A 25,743-nucleotide genomic window follows, 5' to 3' on the forward strand; every position below is an offset into this window, starting at 1 on the left:
CCTGTTTTGTGCCCCGTAGACCTCCTTCCTTGCTGTCACATGGGAAACAGGCCATTCTGAATTCCCTCTACAGGCCTACTCGGGGGGGGGGGGGGGCGGGGGGGGGGGGCTGGACCTTCTGAACCTTCCCGTCTCTTGCCTGCTTCCTTTTACAAGTCCCCCTGACTTTGGCCCTGTCTGTGTCTCCTGTATTCTGGGAGAGACATGCCACACAACAAGGGGTCATAGCAGCACCCCCTTTGGGGCTGTGGTCAAGGTTCAGCCCAGCTCTGCATCCAGTTAGCCAGGCAATATGCTTTATTTTCCTCCTCGGCCTCAGTTTCCCGCCTGTACCATGACGGACTGGCGCCAAGGGCTATTCCAAGGGAAGTTTCTAGCTTTAGGGAGCTCTCCACTCCTTTCCTCCTCCACCCTCCTGGTCTCCTGCATCAAGGAGCCTGAATATCTGGGCAGCACCCGTCAGTTGCTCTGGGGGGCCTCAAGAGCTTTGGTTAAGGGGCTCCTGAGGTTAACAGTGAGCCGGCCATCAGGGCCCGTCTACGGGGAGAAGTCCCTGGGTGGTCTCTGTTGGGTGGGCCCAGCTGTAGCCGCCCAGGCAAGGAGCAGCCTTGCCAACCAATCCCTCCTTTACAACCATGCTGGGAGGGACGTGCAAGGGCCTGTGGGTGGTGTTCACGTATGGGGGGGGGATTTCTTTTTAAGAGACAAGGTGGGTGGAATGGGGGAAGCCAGCTGGCTGTGGGCTCTATTTCCACTGACAAGGCTTTACCCTGTAGGTGTGAGGAATTCCAATTAAATATGCAGCCTATTTGTCTGTGTGTGGGAGAGGGTTTGCTGGAGGGAGGGGGATGGAGGCAGCGTCTCCGCCGCGGCAAACCAGAAATTAGCTCCGTTCATCACAGGCACACGGGGCTTCCCTCAGCCCTCCTGTGCACTCGCAGGAGTCGCAAGAAGGAGACAGACAGAGGAAGCTAGAGAGAGGTTGGGGAGGCGGGTTCCCGGCTGGAAGGGCTTCCGGAATCTCTGAGTGGGCAGGAAGGATTGCCTGACTCCTTGGCTCTTGGGGGGTTTTCCGGATGCTGGCAGTGAGCTCCTCTGGGGCATCTGTCCCCACTGAGGAGGATGGCCAGGGTGGTCTGGGCTCACTCCTGGAAGGGTCTCGGATATACCTGGAGGAGTGTCTGTGGATAGGGCAGCCACCACTAGCCTAGAGGACCTCCTCCTCCTCTATCTATTCCAAAGAAGCATGTGGGGAGCCTCAGTTGGGGTAGTGGTTTCTCTGTGGAAAACACCCCTAAGATGCCGGTTTGAGGATTGTGCAGAAGCACTTTGGGGTCACACAGGGCCCCCAGAAACTTGTGAACCTTTTTCCCTGTCCCTCAGTTTTCTTATTACTCATAGACCGAATGAAGAAGACACAATGCTATCTCAGCTACAAAGACCAATCTACATTAACCCAGAGAGAGGCAGTCTTTGGATAGTAAGTTCATGAGGCTTTGAGGAGGTTTGTGTGAGTGCCCACATGTGAGACATTTGCTGATCAGTGGGCATAGCTAGACAGGGATGGCTGGCTAACCTGGTCATTGCCTTTCTTAGTTTTTTGGTTTTTCAAGACAGGGTTTCTCTGTGTAGTTTTGGAGCCTGTCCTGGATCTCGCTCTGTAGACCAGGCTGGCCTCGAACTCACAGAGATCTGCCTGGCTCTGCCTCCCGAGTGCTGGGATGAAAGGTGTGCGCCACCGCCGTCGACTGTGCCTTTCTTAGTCTTAACCATCAAAACGCTGATCTATTCAGACTGCCACACCCCACCCACCGATTTCTCCATTGGTCAGTCCCCCGTACTTTTGATTTTTTTTTTCTTAAGTTTGGTCCCCCTCCTCTAAATTTACTGCTCATTTCCCAAGGGATGAAAACACAATCACGTGGCTACCTAGGAAGCAAAGTAGCTGGGTTGATACAAAAGGGGAGGGGGGGGGGGGTGTCGGGTGGCTGTTTTTCTGACAAAGGCATCCGAGATGTTGGTTGAGTCATCCCATGCTAGCAAGTACCCCCTCTTCCGAGCTGCCCCGGCGTGGATCCTGCTGAGTGTGGAAGGGGTTGTCTAGTGGCTTCATGCCTGCCTGAAGGATGGTATGTGGGCACAACTGGGATAGCTGGTAATGGGTACCAGGGAGGCAAGTCTGGGAGACTGATGGGATGAGTGTTGGACAAAATGGGGAATAGCACCGTTAAGGTCTGGTCTAGAAGGATGGAGCTACAGAGGAGGCAATTGTGCAGGTAAGTGGGCTGGTCATCCAAGGAGGAGTATAAACAACAGCCCCTGCCCTACCTTCCCCGTGGGCTCCCTTTCTTCCGTTTCATCTCTGCTGCATCCCTCCTTACTCCCCCAGTCTCCCCGTACCCCGATCAGTAGCAGCTCCCACATCTATAGGGTGGGGAAAAGGCATGGCTGCCTCAGGGGAGCCTCTGGAGCAGAGAAGACAAGACCATCTCCCAAGATGCCCTGTCAGGGTCCTGAGTTCAATGCCCACCAGGTAAGGAGCCTGAGTCACACAGGGGAGGAGGGCCTGTACTAGTCACTGGGTCCACTCTGTCCCCGGCCCCTCACTTGATAGAAAAATGAAATATGGGTAGTGGCTTAGACGGGAGGGCTAAAGGAAAGGGAGGAGAGCAAGGAGGTGGAGGGGGCCAGAGGAGGCCCAGAGCAGAAGATTTGCAGGGGGTGAGGCTTGTCTACTTTGGGAAGATTAAATTGGTAACATTGGGTTATGTGTAAGTTATCTTGAAGGAGAGAGGCAGCCATTCCTCAGAGCAGATGTTTATGGAAAATGCTGGAGAGGCAACAGTGGACTGAATTCAGACACAGACCAGGGACCCTTGGAACTCAGCTGGATTCCTCTTCAGCGGATACGGGGGACACAGACCATGAGATGGAGGGCCAGTGCTGTGGCACTTCCTACACTCCTTTCCCCGGGCACCTGCAACATGTGATGCTGTGTGTTATGTGAATCCCACAGATGACGTCAGCACTCCCTCTAGGAACTCACTGACGAAAGAAAAGCGTCTCTGGGGAGGGAGACGTACCTCCTCATCTCTTCTTGCTGCCCAAGACATGAGCTAAATGGAGCTAAAGGGAGGAAAAATTTATTTTGGCTCCTGTTTAAGAGGGTGCAGCCCCATCATGGCAGGGAAGGCCTGTCATTTAGAGTGGCAGGAGTCGGTGGTATGACTTTTTCACATCTTGGTAGATCAGGCGGCTGAGAACTCTGGTCAGAAGTGGGACTAGGCTATAACCTACAACAATCTGTACCCAGAGACCACCTACCAGCCACATCTCCTACTCTTAAAGGTTCCACAGCCTCACCAAACAAGTGTTCAAACAGGAGCTCACAATAGGAGATATTTTGCATTCAAACCGTAATATTCCACCCCTGACCCTCAGGGACCAGAACGAATGAGCCATCCACGTCTGAGATGCTTCTCCAAGCCCAGCCTCAAGCATGATAGAAGAGGGGCAGCAGGATATGATCCTGCCCCTCGGCGGTGCTTTCCGGAGGGGAAATCCCTCTAGTCAGAAGGTTGGGGAACAGCTAGGCTAACATTATGCTGCTGAATGATATTAGGAATGACTGCAATCCTGGGTACATGGAAGAAGGTGCCTTAAGCCACAGGTAGAGTTTATGCTGGATTGGGGAGGTGGTGGGTAAGGACCTTCTAGACTATGAGGATTCCTTGAAACAGAGTCTAGGACGGGCAGGGAGGGGGCTGGCTGTGCAGTCCCGAGACCCTCATCTTGAAGATGAGCAGGCATTGGCTGGGGCTACATTGGGTGGGTGGGGGTCTCCCTGTAACAGCCTGAAGACAGTTGGGAAACCCATCCCCCAGCCATGCTGCTCCCCGGCTCCTCTTAGGTTGCTGCCCCAGCATGCCTGTTACCCCGGAGCTGCTGGTGGCTGGGGCATAGGAGAAATTATGAATGGCAGAGCTGCTTCAAGCCCCCAGCCTCCCTCCTGAGCGGGAGGCGAGAACCCGAACCACGAGGTAGTTTCCAGGCGTTAGGGATAACCTTGTGGGAGGCAGAGAGAATCCAATTAGACAGGCGAGGCTGGGAGCTGTGTGGTGGTGAGTGGGCAAAGCTTGCTTCTCGCTTTCTGGCTTCCCTGGCCCTCAGTGGGATGTGACAGCTTGGCTCCCTCATGGCGGCCCCTCTCGTCCCATTTTTTCTCTCCAATCACTGTGCTCTGACCACCGCCCCATCTAACTCGGAGTGGGGCAGTCACGACGGAGTGAAACCCTGATTCAGCAGCACCCCAAAGGGAACGGCCACCACTGTGTTCCCTTCTCTTTAGTTGCCTCTAAATTTGGGTAGGGTGGTGCTTCCTGCTCCCCTGGGATTTTTGTCCTGTCCTTCCCTCCTCCATTTCTCTGGACTCTGCAGCAAGCACCTGTTTCACACGACCCTCCCCCGACCCTACTTGGCCTTGACACAAGTGACCTCACCCCTTCTGGAACAATCATCCCAACTGTCCCTACCAGCCAACTAAGCGAGTTACTATCTGAGCCTGGATCTTCCTGCCTCCAAGTTATCCTCACCGAGGGACATCTATGGTAGACACTTAAGCATGTTGGTACGAAAGTGGCTTATTGTGACCTTGGACAGGCCCCTGACCTCCTCAAGCCTTCAGCAGCTGCTCCCTCCCCTTTGGGGATCCAGGAAGGGGAAGAGCCTGGTGGTGGAGCTTACCCTTTCTGCTGGATAAGCCTGAGTGACAACCTTCCTCCCTAGCCCCTGGGTAGAATGTTCTGGAAAGTATTGTTTGGTTGGATGCTGAGTACCAAGGCCATTTCCAAGCCTCTTGGTGATCTCCCTGGCCCTTCTCTTCCAGCTCTGCCGGGGCCATCTGAAGGGGACATTTTTAGGGACGTCAAGATCCTTGGTCAGTCTTAGCACCCCTCCAAGAGTCAGAGCCTGCCACTGCCCAGGTACTGATTCCTCTGTCGTTTCATTACAGGCTGTCCTCAGAGGTGTGAGGAACTCCAATTAAACATTCAGCCAGTCTGCCTGTGTGGGGGCCTGGGCTATGGGGGAGGCTCCTTGAGCTGGTGAGGTGACTAATCCTCACACAACACCAATTAGGAGCCTCTAGGGAGGAGGTGTGGGAGGGTGAGGGGGTGGGGGAGGCAGGGAGGTGGGAGGAGGGGGTTTCCTCACCCAGTTAGCTGTCTCTGGGCAAACTGTGCCTTGGGTGGTGGCCAGAGGAGAGTGTGCAGTCCTCAGAAATCAGAGCTATATAAATGGCCACCATACCCTGCGGTGGGGTCCAAGGCACCCCATGTTTGGAGTCTATTAATACTTTCTGAGGACCGGGTACTCCTTTCTCCTCACAACTCCAAGGTGGCCTCGATTAACCAAAAAAGGACCTGAGCTACAGAGAAGTCGGTGACATATCCAAAGTCACTTAGCTAAGAGGTGATGGGGCCAGATAAATGTGTGACTCTAAGGCCAGTGTGTTTCATATTGTCCCGGGCTGCAAGACAGGAACTCTGAGGGTCTCAGCAGAGGACCTGAGTTAAGGGTCACAAGTGCCTCCTGTCCCCCATTCTGTGGAGAGACTAGACACTCAGGGAGATAGCTAGCTAGGGTGGGTCCCTGAATCCCCTCCCCCGCTCTGCTTGCCCACTGTGGGCAGAGTTCATGGGACTCTAGACAGCATCTCTACTGGGATGCATATCCATTTGGCTTAAACATCCATTGATGAATGAGGCTCCATCCCCCAGGCCTGGGTTTCACACTAGGAAGGGCCAGGAAAGCCAAGTCTCCAAGAAAAGAGATTCAGCCTGATCTTGAAGTTTGTGAGAAATATAAGAGGTACTGAGGGACTCAGAAGAAACTGAATCGGCTCACTGGGCCTGGGAGAGGCTGGATTTGAACCCTCAGCAGGAGCAGAGTGAAAGGAGATATGCTCTTAGGGGAGGAGACAGAGCGTCAGGGAGGGCAGACAGCTGGGCTGAGACCTCTGTAGAGCCCTCTCAGCCCTTCTCCCTCAGTCTCTGCTAAGAGCTCAGGCCAGCGAGAGACAGGCCTTTCATCCCAGAGCACCCTGTTAAGAGTGGGTCTGGGAAAAGTGCAGGGGTCAGAGCTTAAAACAGCAGCAGGGGCCTCTGGGAAAATGGGAGGCGGTGGGTCTCCAAACCCGCATTGGTCTTCTGAGGTATATGCACATGGAAAACAGTAAGCTGCTTCCCTTTCCCAAGGAGGACAAATGAGAGGGGCCAAGGCTTAAACTAGCCCTCGGGGGACTCATCTAAGATGCATCCTTAAAGAAGATGGCTGGGCACTGCATCACGGCAGTCTCCCAGGAGTCCTGCCTTTTTACCTGGAGGTGGGGAATGGATTATAGTCTCCTTCCTGGTGGTCAGGTCCACTGGGGCAAAGGCCCTTGTTTTCCAGACCTTTCCTGTAAAGTCCAGGGTAGCTCATGCCTTGGAATCCCTTTGTCCAAGGCTAGAGAGAGGGCTTAGTGGTTAAGAGCATGTACTGCTCTTCCAGAGGACCAGAGTTCGATTGCCAGCACCCACATCAGGCAGCTCACAAACTGCCTGTCACTCTAGAGCCTGGGGACCTCTGCATTCATGGACGCATACCCCCTTGCCCCCACATACACATGATTAGAAACAAAAGAAAACTTTAAACTAAAAACAAAATCCACTCGTCCAGAGGAGTCTGCCTTTATAAGACAGCAAAATATATAGCAGGGGGAAACTGAGGCATTTGCGACCCCGAGCCCTGGGTGAAGGTTTTGGGGGTCTGACACAACATTTCATCAGCTTTCTAAGGTCTCTTGAGAAGATCCTTTTGAGAATTGAGGCAGACCCCCAAGGTGGGAATTATTGGGCTTGAAGGCACAGGTCCACCCTGCCACGAGTCTACCGGGTGGTTGGAAACCTTCAGCTGGAAAAACATGCATGGCGGATGCTCAAGTGTTGGGTACATTTCTCAGGTCCCAAGCATGACTCACATTCCCTGTGATTTTTTCCCCCCTGGCACGGAGCAAGCACCTCCCTCATGTCATGCTGCCCTTAAGTCATCTTACTGACTGGGGTAGACATCCCCTACATCTTCAGGCAAAGGGACCAACCAGCTTAAAGTCTGAGAACTTCCCCTCAAAGTCTCACAGTTAGCCAACAGCAGTGTTGGGATCCAAATCTGGATTTCTGTCTTCTGAGAGGACGGCCCTTGACTCTGGGATGGTAAGTAAGTGACTCCTTGCTCCCCACTGGGCTGCCGTTGCCGGTGCCGGGGTGCCGTGTGGGACAGCGTTCCCAGAACCATCACTGGGGGTGGGGTGGGGTACGTGGTGGGGTGTGACAATCCCTTTTCTGTTCTTTGCCTTGCCCACCATGCTGGGCTGCCCTCGGTAGGTGGGCGGCCTCTCTTGTCAGTCCTGTGGAGGAGTTAGGAGTTCCGGGGACAGTAGGAGGGGGCCGGGGCTGGTGGAAACTCCCAGGCACGGGGCTGGGAGGAGGGACACGGGGGTGGGTCCCAGGCTTTTCCCCACACTTCCTCAGGGATCGCTTTACATAACCAGGCCTGCTTAGTCACCGCTTTTTACTTTTTTTTGGAAACAATTTTCTCAGCATCACAGCTCCCCGTCTCCATCCCTTACTAGTCACCGGTGCTAGGGAAGTCCCTTTTCTCCTGTTCCCTAGGCAACCCAGCACATTTGCCTTTCAAATGCTCCAAGGCCTGGGCGGGGGTAGGAGTTCCCTCCCCCTGTACCCAGGCCTCCCACACAGCCACTCCTGCCTCAGTTGGCATGTCAGGTGGCCCAGCTGCCAGAGGAGCGCAAACTCTGGTGCCTGACGGCGGGACCTCTTTCCGGACCCTCTGGCTTAGGCCCACAGCCCCCAACCCGTGTCTGGAGATGCCCATATGGGCCTTTGGATGTGGCTGGCTCTCATCCTTCTTCTCTGGGGGAGGGAAAGCAGGCCAAGAATCCCTGTGAAACGACAAAGCTGGGTCTGTCTCAACAAGGCCCAGGGGACTTGAGGACTGCCGCGGCCTTGCTGCAGTTACACCTCAGGCAACCGGCCTGGGGTCTTGGTTCCTTTTCCTCTCCGTGCAGGGAGTGGATGTGGAGTGTGGTGGACTTCCTTCCTCCTCTTTGGCTCTCTCACAACTGCCCATGGCAGCCTTGGCTACACAGCACTGCCCTTGGCTTGGGAAAATTAGACTTGAGGTACTGGGGTGGCAGTAGGTCTCTCACGAGATAAGAAACACAGGATAGAGAATTCAGAAGGCCTGACCGTGCGTGCCTCCTCTACTTTCTTACAAAAGGCCGTGATATATATTTTTTTAAATCTCTCTCTCTCTCTCTCTCTCTCTCTCTCTCTGTGTGTGTGTGTGTGTGTGTGTGTGTGTGTGTGTGTGTGTGTGTGTGTGAGACTCCAGGCTCATGCATGTCACAACACATGTGTGGAGGTCAGAGGATAACTTGTGGGAGTCGCCTGTCTCCTTCTACCACCTGGGTCCTGACCCTTAGTGGCAAGCACCTTTACCCAAGGAGCCATCTCACTGGCCCCCTTAATGCTGGCTGTAATGATACAAGGTGCTTGATGCCATGATTTAAGGGCACTTGTACAAAGTATAAAAACCGTAGTGCTGTATCACAGGACACATAGAGTCCCTTTGCGACTTCATTCAACACACATTTGTGGAATACCTACTACATGCTAAGTGTTGTCCAAGTCCTTAAAACCTTTAGATCCAGACCCCTGCTTCTAGCAGTGTGAAACTGCCCAAGTCATCCATTAGGGAGTGTGAGAGAACAGTAACTTTTACACAGGGACCGTGGACCACATGTGGGAAGTCTCACACACTCTCAGAGGGATGCTAATTAGGGGAAAGGTCTTGAGAATGTCTGGGAACCATGAACAGATTTCAAAAGATTGGCAAATGAGCAGAAATGAAAAAAATTCTACACTTGGAGTAAGTTTGAATGTGTGCTTCTCTAGGGCAGGGGTTCTCAACCTTCCTAATGCTGTGACCCTTTAATACAGTTCCTCAGGTTGCGGTGACCCCCAACCATAAACTTATTTCATCGCTACCTCAGAACCGTAATTTTGCTACTGTTGTGCACTGTAATGTCAATATCCAATATGTAGGATAGCTGATATGCGAACCCTGTGAAAGGGTCATTCGACCCCCAAGAAGGTTGATACCCACAGGCTGAGAAACGCTGCTCTAGGGAGAAGCCATCACTTAAATCTAATTGGGGTCTCTGATTCTCTAGAAGGTTCTCTAGAGGCTGGCCCAGTTTCAGAAGCAGCGGGGCTTCTGGGTATCCTAGGAAGGAGAGCTACCCCTGCATACACCTGGCGCTTAGGATCCCCAGTGGCGACCTGGCCAGTCCTCCCGGACCTCCCAGTCTTGCCTTGGCCAGGACCATAGGAAGGCCTGTAGCACTGAGAATCCCAGGAGATGTCAGCTGTCTCAGGTCCAGCCTTTGTTAGGGAGCCCTGGCAGTCATCTGCTTCACGAAGGCGCACATCTGGCTTCTCTACAAGAAGGGTGCCCCACCATTTGGGGGAGGCCAGGTGAGCTGGGCTCCTGCTGCTCTGGAATTAAGTTTAGGCCACCAGATCCCCAGGCTCTAGCCCCCTGCCTCCACCTTCACTTTTGTTTCCTTTTTATAGTTTGATGTTTCCCAGTCCTTTCTTCAGAATAAGCAGGCACATACAGCCGTTTTCTGGGTCTTTGATGTTGCTGTCCCTCTGCGGAAAAATGGGTACGGCTCTCTTGTCAGGTTAGAAGGTATCTAGGGTACACATTTCCTCAGATTTCCCGGCCTTCGGCGGCTTCTGGTTGCACTTCCTCCCTGGGTGCTGACCACTTGGATTGACCTCTGAAACCTCACAAACTTTCTCAGATGTCCTCATAGGCCCCCAGCAGCATTCTTGGGGCTGGTGGTCGGGTGCTCAGTGAGAGGCCTATAGGCTCCAAGCGGACCAGAATCTACAATTCAGACATAATTCAACTAGGGTCCACGTTCTTTAAGCAAGATCTCAGTCTGGCGATCATCAGGCTGACAGACGAACAATGCCCACATGACGCGTGCTGGGTTCCGAGTGCCTCTCGCTTTTGAGGAGCAGAGTTTGGAGTCAGGCCTGTAGAAAAACCCAGAGTGACTCTCACTGGCCCCTTATAACCTCCCCAGGTCTCGGTGTCTGTATCGGTGGCAGGTTGAGGACATCAGTTCTAGGCTGTCATGAGGGTTACAGAGACAGGCTCTGGCATGCCACAGTACCCCATGTTGGTTAGTTCTCTTTTGTTCCTGGCACCCCTGTCCCTAGAGCTGAACACATGGTGATGCTCAGATGGACAATGGTGCCAGGGAGGGCTCAGGGAACATAGGACAGCTTGGTGGAGGAAGTGGAGATGTTGGGGGGGGGGGGGGGGGAGGGGAAGAACCACAACATTAAACACCAAACGCACACAGCCTTGGATGGGAGGATGGACTCAGAAACCAGAGGCAGAGAAGGCACTAGAATCAGGGAGAGACAGCCTAGTTCTTTTGTGGCTGTTTGAAAAATACAGGTCTCTGGCACCTTGATTTTAAGGAAACTGAGGCAGAGGAGTGGCCAGGACAGGTCTCCCCGCCTTGAATTCTGACCCCGTTGCCAACGTCCCCGACCTCCCGTCCTGGGAGCAGGGCCAGGCTTGGGTGCTGCCAGGCGGGAGCTTGATTTAGCACAAGCCTTGTTAAGAGAAGCTAATTAACAAACCTGCATTTAAATAAGCAGCTGCCTGGGTGTTTGTAACCACCGCCTTATTGAATTGTGACAAGTTATTAGCCCTTGCATGTTAAATGAAACAGAAGCATCCAGGAAAAACCCCTAACTCCAATCTGCATAAAGCAGATTCCTGCGGAGAAAATGACGGCGAAAACTGATTCACTCTGCCGCGCTTCGGGGAGAACTCCAGGCCTTCACTCTGGGTTACATAACCCTCTGTCAACAGTGACGACATAAGGAGAGAAGCATCGCGCTATGGAGAGGACCATCAGAGATGCCTCAGGCTCCATCCCTAGTTCAGCCGCCTTTTGGGGGTGGTGTGGTTGTAGCCAGGCCCACATAATGCCTGCAGGTGCCCCTTGGTCATGTGGCTGCCACTATGCCTATTCCTCAGCACCATGGTGTGTCCACCTTTGCTGCTCAGTCCTCTGCTTGTCCTAGGTCTACAAGTTGCTGTGGGATGGCAGTGAGCAGCTGACCGTAGAGCCCAGAGCCTGGCCACATGACAGCGTAACTTCACCTAGGAAACGTCTCTACATTTTCTTTAAATGCTGGGGGCCGTGTGAGCAAAGGTCAGATTCAGTGCTGCCCTGGTTCACTGAGGGAAAAAAAAAGCCATTGGCTTTCAATGATCCCTAATCAAGGACACCAGTCCTTAAAGAAGAGGACTCGGAGTTCCTTGTCGCTATGAGACACCTTTGGGAATCTGGCCCAGACCCTTCCTGGTCACTCCAGCCCAAAGCCCAGGTCACAGCTGAGGTTTTATCAAGAGTCCAAACTGAAGATGATACATCTGGGGGAAGGACAAAGGGGAGGGGGGGTATTTGGGGGCATATTTATCTGGTCACAGATCCTATTCCTTAGGAGAGGAGGCTTAAGAGAAAAGCTGGGGTGGAGGGGAGGCAGGATGATGAGAAGTGCAACTGAGTCAGATGGACTCAAACTCTGTCCCTTGGTGGAAGTCAAGAAGAGGGAGGGAGGCAGAGGGACCAGAGTCGGACATAGGGCTGTTCCTTGGGCTTGGTGGCTGCCTGCTAGTGGAGTCTGGAGACAACAGTTGTGTAGGTAAGAGGGCAGATGTTGAAGACAAGAGGAGCTGGGTTTAAATCTCTGTTCCACTCCGTTACCAGCTCTGTGTCTCTGGATAAGGGAGTTGACTTCTCTGAAGCGTCGTGTCCTTGTGTGTCAAACAGAGCTCATGACGGTCTCGCAGTGTGGTGTGGAAAAGAACTGATTCTAAATAATCGGTGTTTAGGAAGTGTCCAGTAAAGAGTAGGAGTGGAATCCACCCTCTTCCCTCCCTCCTGCTTACTTCATTGATCTTTTTTGTTTCCCAACCAGAGAAGTGCTAATCCTTCTATTCTGGAGCGTTCTGGATTAATGATACCAGGGTGGGAGCCCCCAAAGACTCGGTTGTATCCTGTGCATGTCTCCCCTAGAATGAAGCTGGGGTGTATGGAGAATGGCCTGACGTATTACTCAACATCCGAAAACCTATGTCTTAGTGTTGTTGTTGTTTAACAAGTGGTTGGGGCCGCTTGAGAGTGCAGGAAGGAAGCCTTATCTTCAGCCCTTCTGTCAACCCTCCAATGCTCACTCATCAGACAAATGTCTCTGACACAGCTCCATGCAAGGTTGCAGGAAAGGGAGCAGAGAATGAGTGTGGGTGGCCAGTGGCCCTTCATAGGAAGAGAGCTGGCCCCTTGGATTGCACCCCGCTGTTTACAGGAGAAGTCTTGACTAGCAGGGCCCCTCCAAGAATATCCCCAAGACACTTCTCTCGGAGAGTGATAGGATTTACCTGCAGGGTGAAAGGGTGGGATTTTTAGAAGAATGGATAGAACATAGTGAGGAGAGTTGAGAGCTGAAGGCCTGCGTTAGACATGGAAGTCAGGTTGTCATGTAGCGCTTATACTGGAGAAATGGGTAGAAGATAAGAATTACAGCAGGTCTCAAGTTTCCAGATAGCCTTTCCTGATGGATGCTATTATTCAGGTCTGGGGATTGACAGACATAGAGGGAGCAGGTGAGGGGAGCAGTGCTCTGACAGATGAGGTTGGTTTCCGTGGGACCCGTACCCTCTCGTTGAAGTCAGAAACAACTCTTGGTCTAGGCTTCCAGTTGGCTGGTAATGGCAGAGAGAAGAGTATTAAGAGTATTTAATAGGCCAGGATAATATTTGCTCTTCAGTCCCCAAACACAAACTGGGGTTAAATCCTCTCAAGTGCTTGTGCCTAGTGGGAGAGTCAGGGAAATCAACTGCTATGACCTCTACATGTGCTGCTCTGCTACCCAAGTTCAGGCTGGGGGACTGTGTACACCTTGGGGGGTACCTTACTTCCTAAAAGGCCTGCCCTAGAAGCTGAGATGTTTATTGTCAACCTTAAAGGATGCTCTAGGCAGGTGAGTGGGGAGGTGCAGGTTGGATCATCAAAGCTGAACTAATATTCTGTCTCATGCCCTGTGAATGCCCTTGTAGGATGTACAGGGAGAAATAGGTCATGGGCTTACCTGAGGATCCCTGGACCCCCAGAGGTAAGGGATGTGTGGCTGAAGTCTTTGGGAAGCACAGTGGGGAAGGGGTGCTGGGAAAACTAATCAAGACAAGGACAGTCAGGCAATGGGAGGTACCCCAGAAGGTTAATGAGAGAGGCTGGCCAGGGGGTGGGAGGGAAGCCCTGGCAGCTCATGGAGACAGCCTTGCAATAGGAAACCTCTCCTAACTATGCTAAAGATGTCCTTGGAATAAGAACCAATATGTTTGCATTGAGAAGGCCGAAGGAGGACCAGTTTATTGCAGGGAAAGACATGTGAGGAGTGATGAAGGGGACCTTCATAGGCCGGTAGCTCTCCAAGTCAGCATGGCTGTGAAAAGCCCAGGAAGAGTCCAGAAGCCTGAATGGGGTCTGAGGTGGGCAGGCTGGGTAGTTGAGGGACACAAAGAAGGTCTGTTGCTTCCTAGCTGTGTTAGGTCTCACACACTTGTGAGGAGGGCTCAGGACAAATGCCTGACCATACCTCCACCTGGCCTCAGTTTACCCTTGCTGTATTTCCCTTCAACCCCCTTCAAATATGGTTGGTAGAATTCTAAACAGATAGAAATTCTAAACACTGGATGGTATTTTAGTAACATGTACCATCAAGCCTTTGAACACATGAAGCTTCTGCCCTCTGAGGTTCAACCTAAGAAAGTGACCACAGAGGTGAATGCAGAGTTATCTACTCACGTGTTCACTGTAGCCTTGGTGATAATTATATATATTTGAGGGAAAAAAGAGATACAGCCTAATGTCCAACAGTAAAGGATTGGCTGAGGAAATTATAGTACACCCATATGGTAAACTACTTCTGCAGTAAAAATCATGGTTCGGAAGATTATGTGTTGACATGGGAAAATGTTAATGATATATTGCTAAGTAAAAAAGCCGACTACATTACGGAACGTACAGTATGATACATTCATTTTCAAAATTTTTGATTAGGACACAGACCAAATCTTTAATTAATGTCATTTTTTTCTCCTTCTCTTGGCAAGTAAGAGGAGTATTATCTGGAATAATGTAACCAGAAAATGAAACAGAGAGACAGAGTCCCACACTGAGTGTGTCACGTGGATTTTTAGAATCATTAGGATAGAGAATAGGCGGTTGGCACGTCAAGGAAGTGGAGATGCTGAGAAACTATGGGGTTTCTAGAAGTGGCAACCACCCTGAGTTCAGGCGCTTCACTTTGCAAATGGTTATGTTTGCTTGGATGTTCAGGGTAGCTAGTTAGAACTATGGGGATGCCATGCCAAGACCCGGGGTCTCTCAACTTCCAGTTTATGCTAATACATTGCCACCCCTCACAGAGACTGTGTTAGTATTTATGGGGGACTCAGCTTCTAAGCTTCCTGAACTGAGACGGTGGTTTCCTCCAATCTCCACCATGGGCCATCTGTGCAGGTCAGAAGGGGGCAGGGTGGTGCCTGAGACCACAGCACAGTTTTAGGGTGACTTCTCTGGGGATGTTGGGTCCTCTGGAGCTGATCTTGTGCCCCAAAGAGAAACCAGTATCTGCGTGTTCCTAAGCGAGGCATCACTGGTCTTCTTCCTCCGGTGTCTCAGGTACTTGCTGAAGTGATTCTCCTTCCTTCGAATGGGTTTCCCATTCTCAGCTGGCTGACTTCCCAACTCAAGGCAACATTCTGTCTCTGCCGAGTTCAGCTCCGAGACAAGGTGCAGCTGTAGATGGCTTTGGCTCTTGTGGGCATGGTGACTTGTGGCCCCCCTTTTTCACTGGCCTGGACTTTTGCAGTAGTTTGTGACATTTTCCTCTTCTCCTTGAGTCCTAAGCAGCCAGAGGAGTCCTGCTAGGACCTCTGTAAAATGTGTCCCTTCTCTGCTCACGCGCCCCAGGAGCTCCTGACAGACTCACAGGAATAGTGGAGCTTGGCCAGGCCTGCCTGCTATCTCTCCCCTCCCCCTACTCTGGTCTGACCTTACTCCCCTGAAGCCACAGCCTCTCAGCTCCACCTTGGACACCCAGAGACATACTTGCCTTGGCATTGGTTGGTTCTCCTCCGAGTCCTCCCGGATTTTTCTAAGCCTCCTCCCTCACTTCCTCTACATTTTTATTCCAATGTCATCTCCCTGGCACAGACTGTAGCTCTCACCAGCCCAGTTCCTGAGTACAGAGTACCTACCATACTTTGCATTGATTTTTTTTATTTTTAAATTTGTTCGTGGTATTGGGGATTGAGCATGTTGTGCATGCGAGCCGAACAGTCTACTGCTGGGCTATGTCCTCAGCTCTCTGTCCTTTTTATTCTTAGACAGGGACTCACTAAGTTGCCCAGGTTGGCCTTGAACTCACCCTGGAGTTCAGGTGGTCTTCTTCCTGTCTCAGCCTTCTGACTGACTGGGATTACAGGCCTGTGCCGCTAGGCTGAGCTGCATTGCTCTGTGTGTGTGCGTGTGCGCGTGTTTGTGTGTGTGTGTGTGTGATGTATGCATGTGTATACGTAATTGCACATGCTCTTGAGTGCACACAGAGGTCAGGTGAGGACATTGGATGTCCTATCTTCCCACCTTATTCCCTTGAGACAGGGTCACTCTCTGAACCTGAAAGTTGCTGCTTTGTGGCATGCCGGTAAGCTCCCGGGAGCTGTCTGTCCCCAGTCAAGAGAGCACTTTGGAGGAGGGTTTAGGTCATGCTCGGTGTTCATTGGTAATAATTGAAGCAAAAATGTAGGTACAAGTTCAGTTCTCACTCCAGACCCACCCCCTTCCCCAGCCCTGGAACCCCAGTTCCTATCGCATATACCCCCAAAGGCTTCCTTTGTTACCGTCCATTACCATAAGTGCTGTGTGCTGACTAATTCACCCATTTAACTTCTCATTCACGTATTCATCACACCCATTGACACCGACCTAGACACACTTTCTTCTTAAGCAGACCCCAGGTCCAGAGAGCACAGATGCCTTTAGGACTGATGACCCCCTAGCAAGTGGAAGGCTCTTCTGAGAGAGGGTCAGGGAAGGGGTAGACCAAGATGCTGTCACAAGTGTGGGGGGAGGTAGGTATAACCGGAAGCACCAAGATTATTCCTGGGTGGCTATGACTGGTTGAGATTTTGGGTTGTCTAGGGTTTGGGAGGACACAGCTGAGCTGGAGCCTGTCTTTGGAGGGTCTCAAGCTATCTCTGCAGGCTTGCTGGTACAGTCCCCACTTTGTACATTTTACAGGCTTCTGGAGAAAGGGGGAGTTGGCTCCTCTCAGCAAACAGACGGGGTTTAATTGCTGTTACTGTCAGCGTAGTCGCAAATATCATATAAAAAGGGCTTTTTGGCTAATTGTTTTTAGGATGAAAATTCAAGAACTATGTATAGATATTATGCATCCAGGGTTCTTTAAAGATCAAACTGTTTCTATTACCCTTCAACACAGTCTTTAGCACGAGGCTCTGAGATCTGTGAGCGCCTGGGACATGCAATGATCCCTCAGGGCTTTGGGATGCTGGCTCAGTGTGACAGAAGTCACTTTTGCTGTGGTGAGAGGACATAGATAGGGACAGCTAGCACCCTTTGATTGGCCAGAGGCCCAAAAGAGTAAAGCTGGTAATTCACAGGCACCCTTAGCCTCAGGCACTGGTTCTCCATGGACAAGCCTCCCCCGTTTCCACCCCACCCCACTCCCCTGAGCACCCAGGGAGAAACTGAATTGTGTGGGCTTCCAGGGTAGGATAGTGCCATGGCCTTCAGGGTCCGCTGGACTCCTGGACAGACCCAGGAAGGCAGGTTGCAAGAGGAGGCCGCCTGGGCAGTGCTTCCGGGGTCTCACTTCCCTCACCTCGGCTTTCCTTCCCTCTCCCTGAAATGGTACAGTGAGATTTTCATGCTGCACAAATAAAGCAAATTCATATCTATTCATTGCCATCTCGTCCTCATGCTCAAAGCCTCTCAAATTTTAATTTGGGAGCTTTTAGAAAGGCAAATTTATTTGTGACACCATCCAAATTCTATTTTATTGGAATTCTATTCTCAAAGGATGCAGTTGACTCCTGAGAAAGCTGTGGGCTTCTCCTTTTGATATTTTTCCCAAATGGGGTTTTGTGTGTGTGTGTGTGTGTGTGTGTGTGTGTGTGTGTGTGTGTGTGTGTGTGTGTGTGTACACATGCATTCACATTCACTTTTGGATTCTCTGCATATCTTATGTACAAATACATAATTCATATTCACAAGGCAGCCACAGAAGTGTGTATACATACATATGTATTTGTCACATATATGTGCAATACAGTGCAGACTCCTGTAAGCCAATATTTAAGTTCTATTTAATTTATGTAACAAACATTTAATAAGTACTTATGATTCATTAAACACCATCCTAGGCCCTAGGCATAAAGCAGTGAGCGAGTCGGATAAAAAACAAAAAGACTCAGTCTTGGGGAGCTAATATTTAAACTCCTGGGATTCTCAGTAAAAGGTTGCCAACAAACGTAAGCGAATAGGTATTAAGGGCATTGAGTGAGCTGGCTATGGGCAGTGCCACAGACCGATCTAGATACAGAACGACACGTCTGAGTGCAACGGTGGTGTCAGGGTTCCTTGCCATAGGTGACCTCTCGGGGCTGCCGGGGCTGGGTCCAGAAGAGTAAGAACTTCTAGCTCATTCTAAAAATGTCAATGAAAAGAGACGGCAACCGGTCGGTGGGATATTTCTATGGTGACCTGTGCTATTTGTGCATATATGTGTGTGCACATGCTTGCCTCTGTGTGGGGGGGTGGGGTGGGGGGGGGTGGGGGTGGGGGAGACAACCTTGAGTGTTGTTCCTCAGGCGCCATCTACCTTGTCTTTTGAGACAGAGTCTCCCACTGGCCTGGAACTGTTAGGCTAGGTTGGCTGGCTGAGAGCCCCGGGGATGTGTGCTGGGATTACAGGCACTTGCTATCATGCATAGCTTTTAAAACACGGGCTCTGGGTTAAACTCAGTTCCGCATGCTTGTAAAACAAGCACTTTACAGACTGAGCTGTCCCTCCGCATCCCTCGGGGACCTTTTATCTTTTTAACCCACAATGACACTGGATTGTGACTTTGGTTATATCTCACCCAGGCTTCCAGGCTTCCAGGCTTCTTCCTCCCCTGTAAAACCTTCCTTGTTCTTACCAGTTCGAACCAACATTTCATAGACGCCCCATGTCTGTGTGATTCATCCAGCACCTGACATGCCTTGCCTTATTCAAGTACCGGTACCCCTTTCAAAGAGCACTCAGAATTTCAGGATGCTGACTCTGCCCTTAGGGCACTCTCAGCCCAGTACTAGGACAGACACGCCACCTGTAATTGCAAACAGAGTTCCAGGTGGATGGCACAGGCATGTGCAGGATGTAATAAGGGAGGTGGTGGTAGGGAGGTGGGGGCAGGGCGCTCTCAGGGCTTCAGTGCCCCCTAAAGGGAGCCTCAGGGACCTTTCGGAGTCCTCCCCATCACCCCTGTAGCTGTGATGGTCATATGCTCTGCTCTGCAGTTTAATTTTTTTAGACAGCACTTAAAATATGGTGATAAAAATACATATTATATAATATTTGGAAAAACATCTAAGCCCAAAGAAGAACATAAAAACCACTTCCAATCCTACAGCTGCTGCCTGGATTTGACTCTTAGGAACATGTTGTTGGGTATACTTGCCAGTTTATTCTCCCATGCATATTTCCCCATATACCCACATGGGGTAGGTTCCATCTAATTATTTTTACTGGGCTGAAATCACCCTGTGGACAGAACCAGTGTCCTTCATGGATGTACCTGTAGACATTCCCTGAGTGTTCTTTGACGAATTATTAACTGTTTTTTCTTTTTGAGACAGTGCCTTGTTTTGTAGCCCAGGCTAGCTTTGAGTTTGGAATCTTCCTGTCTCAGCCTCCCACACACTGGGATTACAGATGTGCACAATTACGCCCAACATCTATCGAGTGACTCGTATTGTTTTTGTTTTGAGAGCACAGGCCTTGTTTATCCCAGATCCGTATCTAATTTGCTCTGCAGCTGCTGATGACCCTGAACGTCTGATCTTCTTGTCTCCATCTCCTTTCGCTTAGATCAGAGACACACACACTACCACAGCCAGCTTATGTAGTGCTGGAAATAGAAACCAGGGCTTTGTGCATGCTAGGCAAGCACTTTGCCACCTGAGATGCACCCCAGCTCCAAATCTTAATGACTTTTAATTGGCTTTTTCATCTCACATAGCAATGTGGTGTAAATGAGGTCCTTTTATATTGTGCTTATTTTAATAGCTGCATACTATTCCACACACCAATCCTCTCAATGGGTAAATAGGTCATTTCTAATTTTTAGCTTTTTTTTTTTTTTTTTTTTTTGGTATTGGGACATTCTAATTTGTAAGTAGTATAAGCTACCTGGAAATGAATTGTAGATGATACACTGTTCACACCATCTATAATTTTCTGAGTAAGCCCAGCACTTAACATGGCCAATTTTATTTTGGTAGATATCACTTTTCAATATAATTTTTGTACAGATTTCTAGAAGGAACCTTGGGTCAAAGCCTGTATATATTTTAAAGGCATTTGACATTTGGTGCATCAGGCAGAATTACCTTGTAGGATGGATCTCAGCAATTTTTACTCCCATCAGCACCGTATGAGAGGACCCTGGGTATTAATTAATTAATTGATTGATTTTAAAACAAAGCCACATTCAAGAATTGCCAGTTTAATGGTCATAGTCACCATGAGGCTGGAAAGTAGGTGATTTCTGGCTTGGTCTGCATTTCTCACTGCCTGTGTGGATGTCCGTTTTTCATAGATTTATGAAGCTTTACTCTAAACAGAATTTTCCGGGGTGGGGGGTGTGGTTCAGCAGCAGGGTGGTTGCCTAATATTCATGAGGCTCTGGGTCCCATCCCCAGCCCCATCCAAAACATCTTATTTATGTCCTTTGCTAATTGTTTAGTGTGATGTTTTTCTTTTTCTTTTTTTTTTCTTTTCTTTTTTTCGGTTTTTTTGAGACAGGGTTTCTCTGTGTAGCTTTGCGCCTTTCCTGGAACTCACTTGGTAGTCCAGGCTGGCCTCGAACTCACAGAGATCTGCCTGGCTCTGCCTCCCAAGTGCTGGGATTAAAGGCGTGCGCCACCACCGCCCGGCTAGTGTGATGTTTTTCTATCAAGTGCTAAAATAGACTGATAACTGCTGAAATTGAGTGCCTACTGTTCCAGATACTGACCTGAGCATTTTACATGCTTCTCATTTTCTTCCTGCCACAGCCCATGAGGCACGTGGGCTGATTAGGCCACTGTAAGTGCTGTGTATGTCCATGACAGTGACATTTTGTCATCTGTACATAGTGTTTTTCCAATGTGCATTGTCTTTTAATTGGCCTTTGAAGGTTTTATACTTACAGTTTCAAGGTTTTAAACAACTATATAAAAATGTTAGCGCATTTTATTTGTTTATGGTTTAACATGAAAAGTTAACATTCACGTATCTAATTTCACATAGTTAATTTAGAATTTATTTTGATTATGGGATGAGAAAGAACTTCGATACCCTTGTTGTTGTGCTGGGAATTGAACCCAGGGCTTTCCCTATGCTAGGTAAGTGCTCTATCACCCAGCTACAGACCTAGTGCCTCCTAAATTCTTTATGTTTTGAGACATAGTCCCAGTAAGTTGTCCGGAATGACCTGAAACTCATGAGGTAGGTTTAGCTAGTCTTGGCTAACATAATATTTCCCTAAAGCTTCTTATAGGGTAATCTATCCTTTCTCTCTTCTGCTTGCAATGGCCTATTCAACCTGTGCTGAGTATTCTAGTTGGTTCCAGATCTTTCTGTTCCATCTCAAGGATATGTCTGTGTATTTTCCCACCACAGCTACCCTTTACACCTGCTGCAGTTTAACTATATGCATCAACGTCAGTAAAACTGCTCCATCTGACCCCCTCCCGTTAGTCCTCATTTACAAAATTTTCTTGAACATTTCTTATGAATCTTTTTTTCCTTCTAGGAAACACTGGATACCTTAAACTCCAATAAAAATATTTTAAAGAAAGATTTATTTATTTTTATTTTATGTATATCGGTGTTTTGCCTGAATGTGCGTCTGTGCACTGTGTGTATGCAGTGTCCATGGAGGCCAGAAAAGGGTGTTAGGTTCCTTTGAACTGTAGTGAGCATATAGTTGTTAGCCACCATGTAGGGGCTGGGAATTAAACCTAGGCCCTCTGGAAGAACAGCCAGTGCTCATAACTGCTGAATCTTCTCTCCAGTCTCTAAAAATTTTATATCATATTCCAATAAAATCATTGTTTATCAAACAAATTAGAGACTATCAACTTATTAATTTATATATATATATGCATGTCTGTATCTATCTACCTATGCATATATGTATATATTTATCTACCTACTTACATATTCTTGTATCTGTTATCTATCTCAAGTCTTTCATTTTCTGAAACATTTCATTGAAAATTTTCACATTTATTGGATGATGTTTTCTTGCTGTTTCATACCCATTTACTAGTATAACATATAAATGGATCTATCATATTTTCTGCAGTAAGTATCAGCACAAACATGATGGGTTTTGTGCTTCTAAGTGTCAAGAACATTTTAAGAGGTGCATCTTAGATGTGGAAATGTGGTGATTTCAGAGCCGTTCTATGGTTAAGAGGACCACAATGTGGAGTGTTTACGATGTGTCTGCAACAGCAGCAGACAAATCCTACCAAGCCCAAAGCATACAGTTCCTTCAAGGTGGTAGACACCCAGTGTCCATATATGGCTTCACATTGTATGTCGCCAGAGACTGAGAGTCAGATGTTGGCAAATCCAGAGGAGAGATTACAAGAAGCATTCTAGACTGGCATGAGTACCAGGCTATTGGTCTTTGGCATCATCTGGTTTCCTCAGCAACTCTCAGATGGTGTGCTGTGCATATGTGTGTGCGTGCATATGTGTGTTTCTTTCATTTCTCTGAGGGGTTCCGAGTCTCTTGAGGCTATTTAATACTAACCTTCTATAACTTCCTACAATGCCCAGCAGAGAGTTGAGTAAGGCAGGGATAGGGGAATGGAGGTGTATGCCTGGTCAGTCTAGCGTGGGTTGAGTCATTTTTTGCTATTGAAACTATCAACAACATGGCCAATAGCATGGAATGGAAAGAAGGCTTCTCCACCCAGCATATGGTGCTGGCTCTGGGGAAAGAATAAATCAGCCATTACAGTTCCCATCTAAGAAGACATTCTTGCCTAGGCCAAGTAATAGCTATCTAGGCAATGTCAATACCCCAGATGGTGATGCCCAAAGGGGCCTTGGTGGTCATGCAGCCAATTCATCATCTAAACTGGCAGTATACTGAGGCAAGAAAGATGAGCAATCTCACTAAAATCAATAAACTCATGGTAGGAAGGTTCATGGTCTCCCTGGAAGCCATCTTGTGGCTTAAGCCGGTTTGGAAACCACAGAGCACTCACTTTGCTGTGGGAGAGAAGAAGGAAGAGGCTGTTTGGGGGAAGGGGAATGGAGGATGTTTGGAGGCAGGTGTCTTAGCTAGGGTTTCTATTGCTGTGAAGAGACATTATGACCATGGCAACCCTTATAAAGGAAAACATTTAATTGAGGTGGCGGCTTACAGTTTCAAAGGCTTAGTCCATTATCACCATAGCAGGCAGACATGGTGCTGGGGAAGGAGCTGCTACATCTTGATTCACAGGCAACAGAAGTAGACTTCATGTCACACTGAGTGAAGCTTGAGCTAAGGAGACCTCAAAGCCTATCCCCACAGTGACACACTTCCCCCATCAAGGCCATACCTACTCCAACAAGCCACACTTCCTAGTAGTGCCACTCCCTACGAGCTTATGGGGGCCAATTACATTCAAACCACTGCAGCAGGGGAGGTTTTGGATGATGAGCAGTGGTGTGTGGTCAACACTGGAGGGTGTATGGTTATTGGCAGAAACTGGGAAGACTTCAACGAGGCCTGTGCAATCACAAGGACCTGGGGAAGAGAACAGTTCTTGAGAGGGACAGCGTTAGGCCAGCTTAGCCACCCATTAAAAAGTGTCCAAGGCAACGCGGTCGGAACTGGTATTCTAGACAGGATAAGGGCTGATGCCAATGCATGCAGTGGAGCTCAGGGTACAGGGTTGGACACGCACCAGTGCAGGGATGCGGCAAGCAGAGCCTTCCCGGGGGGCTGGGAAACTGGGGCAAGCACCTTGGGATGGCGAGGGAACAAGACAGCGTGGAATTGGGTGCTAAATTGTGCGGCACAGCCTGTGCTAAGTGGGAGTGGGGGGAAGGGCCAGGTCCTGGAGTCCCAGGGAAGGCATCTGAAACAAGAGGATTTTGAACGGAATGATTTCAAAAGAGCAGTGTTTGGAGAGACAGGATGCAGGGGGCGGGATTGGCCATACTTTTTTATCTTCTGCATTTTGTGTTGATGCTTTGATACCCTGAGGGGCACTTGTTTTGGGAATACGTTCCTGCCACGGCTGACTACTTCCTAAAGATTGTAAGGCATCTGCCTGCAAGCACACCTGTCACGTACACGCCAACCAGCCCCCAAGCCCATCACTTCCTTTCCCCAACTCTCTCATAGCTAGCCAACATTCTCCTGCCCTGTGGCACCCTAGGGCAGGTACCAGGCAGCTGGAGCATACCCCCCCTATTGCCCCAGAGCCCACTGATATTATGCCAGCTCACCAGTCCCGAGCTTGTTAGAGCTTGCTTGCCCCTGATGCTGTTCATTTCCCACAGAAACCACAGCGAAGGCTCCAGGCCACACTCTCCTCTGCCACCCCTGCTTCCTGACACACCCAGGGACTTCCCCCATGTGGCCTTGTGGGACACGGCATGGCAGGCCTCCTTCTGTTGAAATCGTAAGTAATAAAAACTTTAGGTGGCATTGAACTCTCCATGCCATGCCTGTAAATTATGACCTGGATGCCCTTGGGAAGAAGGAAGAGAAGGAGGGAGGAAGGGAGGCAGGCAGGCAACCATCACTTCTAGGGGCCACTGGTATAGAGGAAGGACCAGATTTCGCAGGGAGACAAACTAAGGTGACATTCTGCTCTTTTCTTTTACCCCCACTCGTCGCCAGAGCCTCCTGATTTGGTCTTCTCTGAGTGGCCCATACAACATTCCCGTTTTGTTCATTGCCAAGTTAAGTCTGGGGCTCAGGTCAGTTCACAGCCTCTTCCTGTGAGTGGTCCTTTCTGCCAGGCCTTCAACTGTGTTTTTTCATGCTACATTCATGGGCAGCTCTTAAGCCAATGGGGAAGATGATTTTGGAGCTAAAAGATGGGTGCACTGGGAAAGCTTCTCTGGTGTCCCTGAAGTTGCATCCCTTGGCCGGGGCCAAGTGAACATGAGCTGGAGGGTGGTTTCTCTCATCTCAGCAATGCTGTGGTACTAGAGACCAAGTCTTTCCTTAGTTGTGGACCTTGGGTCTCGGTGTCTTCATGGGTTCGACCAAATGAACCTGAGGTACCTGCTAGCTCTAGAGAGCTGAAAGACATGACGTAGGGAAGAGCCCATCTGTGGTGGCCACCTTGTCCCAGTTTCAGGCATGTGTTGAGACTCGTGTGTGTGTGTGTGTGTAGGTCACTGTCAGCCATCTTCCTCTATCACTCTCCACCTTACTTTTTGAGACAGGGCTTCTCACAGAACCTGGAACTTACCGATTCGCCAGACTAACAAGTGCCTAGGATCCTCTCATCTCTGCCTCCTAGTGCTGGGGATTTGAACTCAGGTCATGCGTATCAGCACTTTATACACCGAGCTACCCGCCCCCCAACCCTGAGACTTTTGATGCTTTACAGCACAGAAATAAAAAATTTCCCTTTCCCAGAGTCCTTCCAGGGCACACAGTCTCTGCTAGCCCGTCTCCCTGATAAATAGCGCCTTGGGCTACAGGGGACACATGGCATGTGTCAGAGTCCCTGGGGCGACGGTTCAGATTTCTTCCGAGGAATGGGAGCCGGACTGGGACAGGTGGCATGCTAGCTGGCGTTGTCGTGGAGTGTCCTGCCCAAGGAGGGGCTGCAGAGGGCAGCAGATGTGTGTCTTGGAACCAACACTCATGGCTCAGGATTCTTCATTACCACTTACCACTAAGAGCTGAATGTACGGCCCCTTTCTCTGCCCATCCCAATCCCACATGACTTCAAAGCCCCACCCAGCGTCACCTCTTCTAGGCCTACCTGACCACCACAGCTTCTCAGAGGGCCAGCTTCTCTATCCTGATCTTCCTCTAGCCACACACCCTGCCTCCAGAGCACAAACAGAGCAGGCATCCCAGGCAAGTTTGTTAACTGATGAAGCCCTATTGAGGAAATATTGAATTGGAAAGAGCCCCCTTTTCTCCCCAGAAATGAGGCAGTTCACAGTGTATGTGGTGTGTGTGTGTGTGTGTGTGTGTGTGTGTGTGTGTGTGTGTGTG

The 25,743-nt window shown here is 49.8% G+C and overlaps 1 protein-coding gene and 1 long non-coding RNA gene across 2 annotated transcripts in view; one reads left to right on the forward strand and one right to left on the reverse strand.

The window, feature by feature from the left end:
- Pebp4 (phosphatidylethanolamine binding protein 4) overlaps positions 1-25,743 on the reverse strand; it is a 235,862-nt gene that overhangs the window by 57,955 nt on the left and 152,164 nt on the right. The window lies entirely within an intron of this gene.
- The window catches only part of LOC128107218 (uncharacterized), a 72,725-nt gene continuing 54,084 nt past the window's right edge, over positions 7,103-25,743 (forward strand). Inside the window, exons 1-2 of the long non-coding RNA XR_008217012.1 lie at positions 7,103-7,250; positions 24,060-24,181. This is a non-coding gene — a long non-coding RNA (uncharacterized LOC128107218). The remainder of the gene's footprint in view (positions 7,251-24,059; positions 24,182-25,743) is intronic.

The sequence above is a fragment of the Peromyscus californicus genome, unplaced genomic scaffold (assembly GCF_007827085.1).
Source record: "Peromyscus californicus insignis strain IS unplaced genomic scaffold, ASM782708v3 Scaffold_12__1_contigs__length_115047231, whole genome shotgun sequence".
Lineage (NCBI taxonomy): Eukaryota > Metazoa > Chordata > Mammalia > Rodentia > Cricetidae > Peromyscus > Peromyscus californicus.